This window comes from Aulonocara stuartgranti (genome assembly GCF_965226115.1).
Source record: "Aulonocara stuartgranti genome assembly, chromosome: 13".
Lineage (NCBI taxonomy): Eukaryota > Metazoa > Chordata > Actinopteri > Cichliformes > Cichlidae > Aulonocara > Aulonocara stuartgranti.
In genome coordinates this window covers 27097580-27111723 of record NC_138949.1, presented here as the reverse complement: position 1 = coordinate 27111723, position 14144 = coordinate 27097580, and the positions used below count along the sequence as shown (strand labels likewise).

General features: G+C 39.9%; 1 long non-coding RNA gene across 7 annotated transcripts in view; it reads right to left on the bottom strand.

Moving 5' to 3' along the window:
- Positions 1–14144, bottom strand: part of LOC309720304 — a 100505-nt gene that overhangs the window by 81698 nt on the left and 4663 nt on the right. For 4 of the 7 annotated variants that reach the window (XR_014280458.1, XR_014280459.1, XR_014280460.1 and 1 more), the window contains exon 3: positions 12121–12350. The exons of the other annotated variants lie outside the window; for them this stretch is intronic. This is a non-coding gene — a long non-coding RNA (uncharacterized lncRNA). The remainder of the gene's footprint in view (positions 1–12120; positions 12351–14144) is intronic. 7 annotated transcript variants of the gene reach the window in all.

Below are 14144 nucleotides of genomic sequence, written 5' to 3'. Positions count from 1 at the left end.
GATGACCTGGATGACTGAGAACCTTCACAGACATTAGCCGCTTGACTATCTCTGATGTTACCTGGAATACAGCTTCCATTTCATAAATTTTCCCCTTCGCTTCATCCAGTCTACTGTTTCCTCTCTGAACTCCTGGATTTCGTGAGGAATACTTTTTAAGCTAGCATCCTCACTATGCAAACATGGTCCCAGGGAGATGCATCGGTTACTATGTCTAACTTTAGGCTCATTTTCTATTGTTTTTGTCCTATTTGTATTTACTGTGAAATTCCATCCCGAGGCTTATCCTTATTCACTGAGTTGGATTTAATAGGTGAAATGTAAGAGAAACCATAGTATTTAGACGTAAGCTTTTAACCACACTGAAAAACCATTGCAACGTTTCCCATTTTCTGCTTAAACAATATCTGTATTAAGTCGGCTCATTTAACCAAAGATAATACAGATACGTCCTCCCCTCCCAATAATTTTTTCTCAGCTCTAAATACAAGAAATTCTGGGAGAATTAGGATATTAATCATTAATGGTTGGTCAGTAATGATTCTGGTCCTTGGCGTTATTGGTAATTTATAATGAATGATCATAAAGTCCGGCCTTGCTCAAGTCCCTTAAGCTTGGAGGCCTCTGCAAATGAATACGGAAAAGACCTGTAGTCTTTGAGCATGGCAGGCCTGCCAAACGCCCGATTGATTTTCTTATTTTCATGCTGGCAGCCTGGCTCTGAGGAATGAGTTTTAATTCTGGCAATGCATGATTAAGTCTGCTTGTGCTTAACGCAGGCTTGTTCGAGTGGAAAAGTGGATGCGGTAGGGAAAGGAGGTAAGAGAGCTAAGTTTGTAATGGCAAGGAATGTGTGTAGGTTTGCTTCTGTGAAGCTTTATGTTTGTGGGGGCTTTTAGGTGTGTGTGTGCATGTGTGTTAGAGGAGCTGCGGTTGTTCAGAGGGTCTGAATGGCACCTGACAGGCTTTTGATTAACGAGGCCCTCTGCCCTTCAATTCCCCAGCCTGTCACTCAGAGAGGACGCATTAATCTTCATCGCCTGCTTGTCAGGTCAGGGCCAGTCCAGGACACCCACCAGTGTGTATGCATGTTTGTGCTTTTTAATGCATGTCTATGCGTGTTTGGACATTGGTCACATGTGCGTAAATCTACGTATGTGTCCTTGCTGGTGTGTGACATCAGATACATGTCTGTGTTTGAGTGCATGTGTGACATTGCCTGGGTAGAATAGGTGAAGCATTAGGGGATGCTGTTTGAATTGGGGGTTGTGCTGAGTAACATCAACCTAAACAAAAGTACAAAGACAAGATCACAAGGGCATAGTGGAGACAGTAAAATACAGAAAAATGCTCATAATTAATATTTGGCCCTTGAACAGTGGGCATTTGCATAATTTATTAAGATTCAAAGGAGCATGTGCAGTCTGTCACACCCACATCATTCCCTTGTGTGAGAGGTGAGAATGCAGGATGAAGTGAGGGTGTGTGTAGGTTGCTCATCACTATTATTAGTGTGTGTTTGTGTAAGTGTGTGTGAGGAGACAGATGGAGAGTAACACTGCCCCTCCCACCAGCCACCACTCACTGGCAGTAGTGGAAACCCAACCAACATCATGCCCCCGAACCCTCGTAACGATGTGCTTGTCCAATCAGACAAGCCCAGCTGCATGAGTACTAGCCAATCCAAAAACAACAACAACAAAAAAAAAAAATCACAGCAGTTCAATTAGAGCATAATAAAAGGACATTCATCATTCAATTAGGCATCTGTCACCAAGACACAAAGGGGGTAAAAACTTGGGAGATGCAGAAAGAGGAAAAGGGTGGAACAGAAATCAAAAGGAAGTATAGAAAAAAGTTGCAGACAATAACTGAACAGACCTCCAGAAAAAAGGGATGGAAAAGAACAACAGTCAAGACTGACTTAGAGGAGGCAAGCTGGATAATATGGAGAAACACAGATGGCAAAAAACATGGCATTAGAGAGGAAGTGAAGAATGTAAAATGGTAGAGAAAGAAAACAAGGCGGGGATGCACAACATTCATTAACTTAATTATAGTGAGAATTGAGCGGCATTTATACAGGGAGTGCAGAATTATTAGGCAAGTGAGTATTTTGTCCACATCATCCTCTTCATGCATGTTGTCTAACTCCAAGCTGTATAGGCTCGAAAGCCTACTACCAATTAAGCATATTAGGTGATGTGCATCTCTGCAATGAGAAGGGGTGTGGTCTAATGACATCAACACCCTATATCAGGTGTGCATAATTATTAGGCAACTTCCTTTCCTTTGGCAAAATGGGTCAAAAGAAGGACTTGACAGGCTCAGAAAAGTCAAAAATAGTGAGATATCTTGCAGAGGGATGCAGCAGTCTCAAAATTGCAAAGCTTCTGAAGCGTGATCATCGAACAATCAAGCGTTTCATTCAAAATAGTCAACAGGGTCGCAAGAAGCATGTGGAAAAACCAAGGCGCCAAATAACTGCCCATGAACTGAGAAAAGTCAAGCGTGCAGCTGCCAAGATGCCACTTGCCACCAGTTTAGCCATATTTCAGAGCTGCAACATCACTGGTGCCCAAAAGCACAAGGTGTGCAATACTCAGAGACATGGCCAAGGTAAGAAAGGCTGAAAGACGACCACCACTGAACAAGACACACAAGCTGAAACGTCAAGACTGGGCCAAGAAATATCTCAAGACTGGTTTTTCTAAGGTTTTATGGACCTATGAAATGAGAGTGAGTCTTGATGGGCCAGATGGATGGGCCCGTGGCTGGATTGGTAAAGGGCAGAGAGCTCCAGTCCGACTCAGACGCCAGCAAGGTGGAGGTGGAGTACTGGTTTGGGCTGGTATCATCAAAGATGAGCTTGTGGGGCCTTTTCGGGTTGAGGATTGAGTCAAGCTCAACTCCCAGTCCTACTGCCAGTTTCTGGAAGACACCTTCTTCAAGCAGTGGTACAGGAAGAAGTCTGCATCCTTCAAGAAAAACATGATTTTCATGCAGGACAATGCTCCATCACACGCGTCCAAGTACTCCACAGCGTGGCTGGCAAGAAAGGGTATAAAAGAAGAAAAACTAATGACATGGCCACCTTGTTCACCTGATCTGAACCCCACTGAGAACCTGTGGTCCATCATCAAATGTGAGATTTACAAGGAGGGAAAACAGTACACCTCTCTGAACAGTGTCTGGGAGGCTGTGGTTGCTGCTGCACGCAATGTTGATGGTGAACAGATCAAAACACTGACAGAATCCATGGATGGCAGGCTTTTGAGTGTCCTTGCAAAGAAAGGTGGCTATATTGGTCGCTGATTTGTTTTTGTTTTGTTTTTGAATGTCAGAAATGTATATTTGTGAATGTGGAGATGTTATATTGGTGTCACTGGTAAAAATAAATAATTGAAATGGGTATATATTTGTTTTTTGTTAAGTTGCCTAATAATTATGCACAGTAATAGTCACCTGCACACACAGATATCCCCCTAAAATAGCTAAAACTAAAAACAAACTAAAAACTACTTCCAAAAACATTCAGCTTTGATATTAATGAGTTTTTTGGGTTCATTGAGAACATGGTTGTTGTTCAATAATAAAATTATTCCTCAAAAATACAACTTGCCTAATAATTCTGCACTCCCTGTATGACTAACAACCAGCTCTGACGTCGGGGCATCAAAGAAAAATTGGGACAATTTCTCAACTGTTGTATGAAGATTTGATCATTCTCATTTGCACTAAAGTATGAAACTACATGCTACTCCAATAGCAGATTACACTAAATTGTAGTATATGACAGTGATGCCCATCACAATCTACAGCTATTACACACTGCAGAAATTACACACTGCTCAAATTCACTTGGTTACTTAATCAATAACAGGTGTGGCCACCAATGACTGTCATTGGTGCCCACCTATATAAAAGCATACGTTTTAGCAGTTTGCTGGTCTGGAGCATAACGTTGTGTGTTAACAAAATACCAGTCTTCCCAGTAGTGGACATCTCCCAGAAACATGGAGATATTTGGCCATAATGCAGAGCATGAAAAACAAACACATCTTAACACAAACACCTCATACCAAGCACATATAGTTCTATATTGTGTATTTTGTTGTACAGTTATTTTATTTTCAACTTTAATTTATATATTTTATCTTATTCCTTCCCAGTTAAATTTACCCTTCATTCTAATTTGTGTTGTACAGTTATTTCATTTTTAACCTTAATTTATATTTTATTCCTTCTTAGTTAAATTTACCCTTTTTAATTTTTCATATTTATTTCCTATCTTATTCATAGCCTTTTCCTTTTTTGTTTTCTTTAGGTCACGAGCAGTTGTCCAAGCATTTCACTACATATCGTACTGTGTATGACTGTGTACGTGACAAATAAAATTTGAATTTGAATTTGAAAAACGATGGTGGCACAATGGTGATTTGGGCTTGCTTTTCATCCACGGGTCCCGGACAACTTGCAGTCACGGAGTCAACCGTGAACTCCACAGTATACAAATATTCAACAGGCAAATGTGACAATGTTCATCCAACAGCTAAAGTGGCTGAAATTGGGTAATGCCAGACGTCAATGTTCCCAAGCACACCAGCAACTAAGCAACAAAATATAAACCGTAAACCTCAGAGGACTGAAGTAATGTCAGAAACTGATAGTCATACATATAATCCAGTTAATCTGCTACAAGTGGTTATAAAACCTGTTGAATCACAGGGTGTAGTTAGGTTTTCACAGTCCTGTGAAACACAACTTAAACTTTAAAAGACAGCCACTTTCTCATCTGCACTGGTAATTTTCAGAGGCAATTAACTGATGTACATGTTACCATTTACTGTGACTGTTTACTGTATGCTATTACTAAAATCTGGGTGAATAAGTAAATGGCAACAGCATGAAGCAGTTCATAGTACTGCAAAATTTAATTTAAAATGCCACATGAGTGCGGACCATTTATCATTTGTGAGGGATCTTTTACATTATCTTTGTCTTTAAAATATCTTCACTGAAATTAAGAGAAACCATCCATCCATCCATCCATCCATTCGCTACCGCTTATCCTTTTCAGGGTCGCGGGGGGTGCTGGAGCCAATCCCAGCTGTCATAGGGCGAGAGGTGGGGTACACCATGGACAGGTCGCCAGTCTGTCGCAGGGCTAACACACAAGGACAGACAACCATTCATACTCACATTCACACCTAGTGGCAATTTGGATTATCCAATTAACCTATCCCCACAAACTGCATGTCTTTGGAAAAGTAAAAGAAGAATTGACAAGAGTTTAACAGAAAGCATTGCTGCGAATGAGTGCTGACATGGAAAAAAAATCTAGGTTTTTATCTCAGTTCACAATTTTTACTTGTTTGTGGCATGCATCTTTACAAATGAAAATATCTACATCTACAGAAAGATGTTGGGACACATTAAGCCACACAGTTGTTATTACCTATGATATCCAAAATGTGGTTCTAACTGTTTGGCAGATTATACTTAAATGAGACACCAAAACCTTTAGCTCTGTTTAGTAGAAAGGGCTAGTTGTAAAGCAAGTCAGCTGATGTGCTTCCACATCAAACTCCCATTAGGCTGCCAATACTGGCTGTACCTAGTAATTAAAACTGTGTCAAAATGAATGCAGTAATAAATAATTCAGATTAAACTATTAAACATAGTACCAATCATATCGGCCTAATTCATATTCCTAGCAGGACATTTTGTGGCATTGTGTGATCGCTGCTGTATGAGCTGCATTGGACAATGCACCTAAAACAAGTGAATGATGATCATATGCAACACAAGCCCATATTTAGGCATCAGATTGTGTGCTAACAAAGCATTTTATTTGCACGTATGGACTCAGTGGTAAGAGAGTGAGGCACACATCAAATTCAGGTTTTTTTTATAAGATTTTTATATAAAAAAAACTTGAATAACATTTAATCACATCAAACACCCTCATCACACTGTCTTTCTTGTCTTCCATATTTCTCTCTGCCTGTCTCACGCCAGCTGTCTCCAAACCCCTGTGGTCCTCCCTCCCTCGCCCCCTTCCTCTCATTCCTCCTCCCCTCTATCTCTCTCACCCCAGTCCCCAACCAAGCAGGAAAATGATCCCTAGTAAATAATATATCAAGATAAATGATAATTGCGCCGATTTTTTTTGTGTGTGTTCCGCGTCACTTAATGAGCGCCATAAATTAGCAATGAATTCGGCTGACAGCGTTTGTCAGAACACGGTCGATGTAAATGTCCCATGGCATCCCGATGGTTAAAATTTAGCATCTTTTGCATCTCTCCGTTTCTTCAGCTTTGAAACATATCCTCTAATTCAGATTAGAAAACAAACGGGACTTTTCATACTTTGAAGTAAAAATGAAACCATTCTACTTTGCTGGGTCCGCTGGAGATACAGGCAAGAGTCGATAAGGTCAAAAAAGACACCTCAACTTGCATGATAGCAGTTTGAACGTGAATTATAAAAAACACTTACAAAGACGCGTTTCATTGCAGCCACTTGATGTTTGTAGCAGTTTCCTTTCATCACAAAACTGTTTCAAGAAAGATGTATTTTTGATTTAGTCCCACACTTTATTTATTTGATAAAAGACCAGAAATATGCTATAATATTTTATTATGGCATGTTGTTTAAGTGTGTGGACACCATGTACAGTTATTGTAGATGCGGGTGAGCACACGCACTTATGCCTCATCTCTCCGTCCCTGTCAGACATCAAACGGGGGCCTTGGCCACAGATCGCACACGCAGGGATCCCTAGAGACGACCTGATTGAAACCTGGCAACAGGACCAAACAGCTGCTTCAAACAAAAGACATCTGCATATTTCAGATTTGTTTTTCATAAATTAACACTGCAACCTGCCAAAAAGCTGGGTGAGGGAGTCTATCGACTTGTGTATAATTAGATAAAGTTTACAAGCTTTGAAAGTTGTAAATTAGCATGAGGTAAAGGGGCGCTCACTTGGGAAGGGTAGGGGGAATGCAGCTTACAGGCATGTTTCTGCCTTCTTTTGTAATGACAGGGAGATTGGGGGATGGGATGGTCTGATGTCTGTTGAAATCACAAGAGTAGCTCATGTCTATTCTCCTCTTTGGAGAGGTATAAGGTGATGGTTTAGCATGTCAGTGGCATGTTAACAGTATGATGCTGCTTGCTACAGCCAGTCAAAAACAGTTCTTTTTTTTGGCTCTGCCTGTGGCCTTGTGACATCAAATGTGTATTTGTGTGGATGTGCATGTGAGCATTTCTGTTAAGCTCTGATAAGGCCCTGTGCGGTGCCTTTATGGGGTCAGACAGTGAGCTGTTACACTTGTAAAAACCCCTTCAATTATTCAGTGAAGTCAAGTCTCCCCTTTATCTCCCGCTTGTCTCCTGGTATGCTTGGGGACAGCAGGGAGAGCGTAAGAGTGAGGGCAAAATAGAGGAATGGAGAGGAGGGTGGGTGGAAGGAAAGGAGGGAGGGAAGGAGGGATGGATGAGAAGGCATGGATGTCTCCTCAAAAGCATTGCTACCTAATTACTATCTCATTTAGATCAGCAACCACAGTTATAAATAACCCAACAGCTGGCGCGATGGAAACAGACAACACCAAACACGGAAACGCAGCACAATATCACAGTCAGCTGAAATAAGCGCCGGAATGATAATGATGTCTGTGGTGCACAGAAAAAGTCTGATGTGTCTCAACATGGGTGTGCTGTTTACAATCTCCAACCCTCAAATGGGCCACGGGTAGGAGTGAGGTTAAGTTATAAGTATAGATATATAGAGAGAGACGCTAGAGCTTCAGTCCAAAACTGTGTTTGAAAAACATTTGCTGCTGAACATCACATCTTGCCTGTAAAAGTATAGAAGCCTTCCAGTGATGCAAATGAAAAAAGATAACCAAGAAAACTTGTTGAGGAAATGCATCAGAATTTCAGGTCAAATTAAAAGTCATTCTTTTAAACTAGGAACCATCTAAGTATAAAACATGTCCTGACCCACAAGACTTTTGTTTTTTATTTGGTCACATTGTGAAGTATCTGCCTCCCAAAATTCTACTTCCACCTCAATGAAACAGTGGTGTCAGTGGGTAAAAACTGTTCAAAAGAACAGACATAATTCATGTAGGTGAACTAAACCTTTAAACTCCCAAGCTGCTCTTTAGTTGATTAAGCAATTTATCTTCCAATTCTAGTGTCATTACATTTGACAGCTCCAAAGATTTTGTAATAAGGCAAAATTTTCTATTTAGAATTTGTAACTAAACATAGGCCTAAGTTCTAAATTGAACCGTGTGTTGAAAGTAAATAAACCTATCCTCCCAGCTAATCTCGGTTGCTCATATTATTGCCCGTGTCTGTATATCTCCTCAATATAATCCTTTTGTTGTGGTCAAGGACTTTTTTTTCTCCACTGAGCACGTTGTTAATGCCTCAGGACAAACTGAGAACAGGAATCAGTGCAATAATGCCCAGACGAATTTCAAATATTCAGATATTCTGTGCACCTCCTAAGGCTTAAGGAACATTTTTTAAACATTTCCATGTTTGTGTCAAAGCTCTCACAAATACAGGGCTGCTTCTTCTGTTAAGTGATTATACAGACAACTTGGGAGTGATATAATTACCTCAAACATGGCAACCCTAGTGGTGGAGCTTGTGGAGGTGATAATATATGGTAATTACCAGTTTCTAGGGCTGAACAATCTGGAAAGAATGTATTTAAGATAAAAGCAGGAAAACAACCCCGACAGCATGGTGTTTGCACTGTAAAGGAAGACAATGGCTGTAAACATTTAAGAAATGGTAATGAGATAAATGCAGTATCCCTTCCGGAGAACACATGTATTTTTGTTCACAGACTTTGAGTGTAACAGCTCTCACAAGGACTGGATGCAACAATTGAAAGATGAAAATCATTGTCCTCAGAAACCAAGGATATAAAATGACTGTCTAGGCAGTGCTAATTACATTTTAATTGTAATTACAAATGCAATTGCTATTTTATTGTTTAATCTGTTAATATTTGTGAATTTCAGTCCAAAAACACCATAAAGTGCCTGCAGCACTGATAAAAATCTCACCAAGAAACCCTTAAAGAGCTATAAAGTAATCATTTAATTTCTCTGACTATTTTCGTAGGAATGCGCTGCTCTCTTTCTTTCTCCCAATTAAACCCCAAATTTTCATTAGTGCTTTGTGGTGACAATAAAATCTTTGTCCTACCACACATGCCCTCACCGGAGAAACAAATCTCTGACTGAGCTCTCCGAGAGCATCAAGGGAACATCGTTTTTCAAAAGCTATTCATTCAGCCTGAGCTTTTGACGACAAGCCTGTGATACAGCAGATCTGCTTTGGTCGTTGTCTCTTGACGGACATTTTGGCAGCAGATGACGGCTACTCGGTTCGAGACGAGTAGACCAAAAGACTGTAGCTCTGTGTCAGCAAACAATGGGTAGGTTTCTGTTTCAGCAAAGTGAAAGAACAGAGTGAGAAAGGTGATCTTCATGTCCCAGAACACATTTACAGAAATGAAAAATGTGATAGGCAAATCTAGTTTTCCAATCTTATATTGAAGATATTTAATATTGTAACGTATGCATCATCTGTTGGTTCGCTTGGATGGCCGCCTACACAGAAACTCATTCAGAGGAAGAAGGAGCAGGTGGGTGAGATCAAGATATCAATTTACCACATTTATCTTTATGTTGCTCATTTTTCAGGTTCACTGACATTTGGATTTTTAAAAGCCTCTTGTGTCTGTTAACTTTGCCTCGTAAGCGTCGTCTGCTAAAGCTCTACTAGTGTAACTAATTCCCAACATCTCTAAACCCAGGGTGATGGAAGGACCCGGGGAATAGGAGATGCTAAGAGTGGGCGGCCCCTCCTGTTGTAAGAAACTCCGGTGAGGGATGTTCGCCATATGCTCACAGGGTTCCAAGGGAAAAAGGCTCGGAGGATAAAAGTGAACGCAGCGGCAACGGGCCCTCCATCAGTGTGTTCAAAGCCTCCATATGAAAATGACTGTGTACATCTTCTGCTGAGGCCAAATTTAGATCAAAGGCAACCCCAAGCAGGAGGGGAACGCAGGGAGGGGGGCGGGGTTGGTTTGGGGCAGACTGGGAGTTGTGCATGAAATGGAAGTTTGTGCAATGTGATGAGCAAATCTGTGAGTGCATGGGAATGTTAATAATAATAAGTGGAGAAATTTGTCAATTTATTTTTCCTTTTACACTCCGGAGATCAATACCAAATTGGAGCTGTTAACTTGTGATGTGACTTCCAGCTGGGTGAAATTAAGTTGTGTCTTTTTCAGGTCACCAAACTGGCAGTTTTTGCCGTACAGACTCTGGAAAGGATTGAATTTAGAAAACTGCACAGCAGATGCAAATTAGCTTTTGATGTTTGAGTTATAGTATATTTGTTTCCTAAATTTTTCCCCTGTGCGAACAGCACCAAGGATTTTTACATTTCTGTGTAAGTTTTTTTTTAAAAAGCAATAATAAAAGTTCCAGTATTGTTTCTGTTATCTGTATGTGCAGTCACATATATAATTTGCAATCAAATTCATAGATTTTGAGCTCACAGATTCTAAATTCCTGTGCAACACTTAAAAAAATATCACAACAATACACTGTTTTCAAATGAAAAGTTTAGAGTACTTATAAAAGTACTATTTCAGCTTACATACACAGAGATTCACATATTTTATATACTTTCTGCAAACATCTATAGTTTTAATCAATTCTTAGTTATTTACTTGTGCATTTTGGGACCATTTGATTGTGTATATTAATAAATATTTACTGCGTTAATGACTGTTTATGGTACCAAGATAATGATGAAAGACGAACAACTGACTAAAATAATTACAGTGCCCATTTTCATGGGACTTATTAGCACATATAGAATCTACTGCAACAACTGTTTTAAAATAGTTCTGGGACCTTTATAGAGTTCTATAAGTCAAACTGTGCTGTTAAATATTAAAACTGAATATCTTTAATTTTGGGTATGAAGATAAGAATGACAGTTTAAAATGACAATGACCACTAGGGATTTCAAAATACCACAAATTTAGTAGTAACAATAGCATGACCTTACAAACGGTCTCTACTCGGTATAATATTAGTTACAATTAATTAGCTTAAGCCTTTATGTAACTTGCACACAATTTGGTCTGTGAAGCGTACAACAGCAATGCAACATCACTCAAAAATGGTAACGACCATTTCAGGGTAACATTGTAACATTGTAAGCTGCAGAAAATGAGAGATGGGAGACACAAACTGAGGGGAATCTGTTTAAACATTCAACATTTTCAAGTTTGAGCATTTCTGTTGCTGTTGACACGTTTTTTTACTCCAGAATGAGTGATCAGTTTGGAAATCATCCAGACTTCATATTAAGTTCTCAAGTGTTTCTGGAGATAAGGTATGTGCACTATGCTGCAAACTTCTACCACAACTCTCTAATGGATGAAGTTCTCACTTCCCACAAATTCCTAGATGATAAGGCTTTGTCTATCTCATGGCATTTTCTAACTATCTTATTAACAGCTATCTTATCCGGAGCAGCAACTGCCACCGTTTTCCAATGGGAAGCATTGCAAGAATTTTGGTTACTCATGAATGAAGATTGAGATATTTGTAGCTATAATTGTGACTGGTCAAAACTGGATTACATATAATTGTTAACGGTAATTTTGACTTGTCAAAATGTCCTCATAGATACTTATAACAATAATAAAAGTCAAAATGAAAAATGACTTTGTAATGTTAATTCTGGAGAATCAAACGTAACTTACACATTTTGCCATAGTGTACAGAAGAATAGGTGATGCAAGGCTTTGGCTACAAAGCATTTACAACTAGTATGAACTTGTTTATTTTATGCTTAAGAGAACTGGCTCTGTGCTGAACAAAACTGCAGCATCATTCAGTAATAAAAAAACAGCCTAAATCTATTAAAATATTATTGATTTCTATATTACAATATTATATATTGTGCAACTCACAAGATCCTGATGCTACTATGCTCAAATGCTAACACTGATATATAAGAGGATGATTTGGCTCAGCATCTTTGTTACATCTCCTCACCTCCTTTTCTTAATCTTATGCTGCCTCCTCCACCTCCTCTTCACTCCGCCCTATTCTCCTCCTCGTTTCCTGCCTCTCCAGAGAGGAGGTCACATGCTGCAGACCTGCTCCGTGCCATCTGGCTGACTTCCTGTCATCCTTACCCCAGGAGAGAGTGGCTCTGCAGGGTACAAGCATAGAGAACCCCCCCTTCCCTCCTCCCCCTCATCCTCCTCCAGGCCCACACACACCTGAGCAGAAAGGGTGAGAAAAAAACACACACACAGGGAGAAAAACAGAGGGAGAAGAAAAGAGAGCAGACAAGACAAAGGACAAGGCAAAGAACAAAAATATCAGCAGATACAGCAGGAGAAACAGAAAATTCAAAAACCTACGCAGGCTGCATGGTGAGAAAAATTCTGTGCAGCTCTGGAGAAAAGTGACTAATCAAGTAGCATTTCAAAGCCATGTGGTTTAATGTCTGATGCCATAATAATGACAAATTAAGTTTAACCAGTGGGGCAGCTTTTCTGCTGTTATATATGTTTGAAAATAAAAATGAAGAGAAAAGAGCAGTCTCCCACTTTTCCTTTAATCAGTGACAATTGTTCAAGATTTAACCCTGAAATTTCAGAAACATCATTAAGGATGTGGTTGAATTTCCATCACAGCAGTTCATGAAAGCATAGCCCACTTTGTTTCCCACCTTCCTCTCACACATGTCCATCTCACACAAGGCATTATATTAGAATTGGTTAAAAAGCACATACATATCAGATCAATCTTAATGTCCTACCCGTGGTCTTGCATATTCATATAAATATAATATGACTGCCGCTCACATTTGAATTTATTGGTTTTCCTCCTCCACAAATTAGGGGGGCTCCAATTGATGAATATTTTAGCACATGTGCACTCTGTGGGACATTTATCATCGCCTTTGCTATTATAAACAGAATAAATGAGCAGTCAAAGTAGGCTACAGTGTGCTGTACGCAGACACACCGCCCCTCTGTACACTCTTGCTTTAGCCTTCCTCCACAACTGCTGCTCTGTCTTAATGGGTCCCGCTTTGATGTTGCCTTGATATGTTACATGACCGAGCACATATGGATAAGTTTACCACAATGCAATATATTTCCTATAAATGGTGAATACAGAGATCAGGATAGAAAGGTCTTGCACCTAAACTGTAACACCTAGAGCAAAGCTGCAGTCAAGACAACCTTAGCTGAATCTATGTTAAGTGAAGCCCTAAGGGGGTCGAGACAGAGGTTAATTGGATATACTAAAATTATGTTATTTCATTACAGATATTAAGTTTTGGAGGTTAGCCTAATAAAAAGGAAGAAAAAAAATAATAAATTTTAAAATAAATGTATTGCTGAGATAATCCCTGCCTTCTCCATGCCACTCTAAAGATTGCCTGTCAATCAGATAGTTGGGTGATACTGATGATGTCTTTGTCATTGGACTGACTGTTGAAATGTTTTTCAAAGAGCAGGCCATCCTGAAGACCTCACTTTATAGTTTTAGCAATAAGCCTTTTTTTTTTTAACCTTGTTGCTTTTACTGCTCCTGACAGGAACTGGAAGCCTGCTAAGTAAATGTTTAACTTATTCTGAGTCCTGAAATAATACCAGTCTCTGAAATAAACAGAGCAAGAAAGCCAAATCAAAATGCAACCATGCCTGCCTCGCTTTGATGATCATTTCGACTCTTCCTCCTCTTCATCTCAACAATCTACCGCTGGAGTAGAGTGCAGTTGGATGCCCTTTAGCACTTCCTTTTCGCCTCATGTGACCAAAAGGGCTGCTGGGATTCTTTCAGATAGAAGCCAAGCCACCTTAGGCTGCATCTAACCATTGCTGAAGCCCACTGATCTGACGCTGCAGAACCAGGCATTGTTTCAAATGCTTTCATTCACAGTCCCTGCCATTGGCAGACACTGTGAAATGGGTGAAATCCCAGCTTGGTGAAGCTGGCACAGAAAGCCAGCATCCTGGATCCCTTCCACTTCAGAGAGCCCTGCCACATGCTAACTG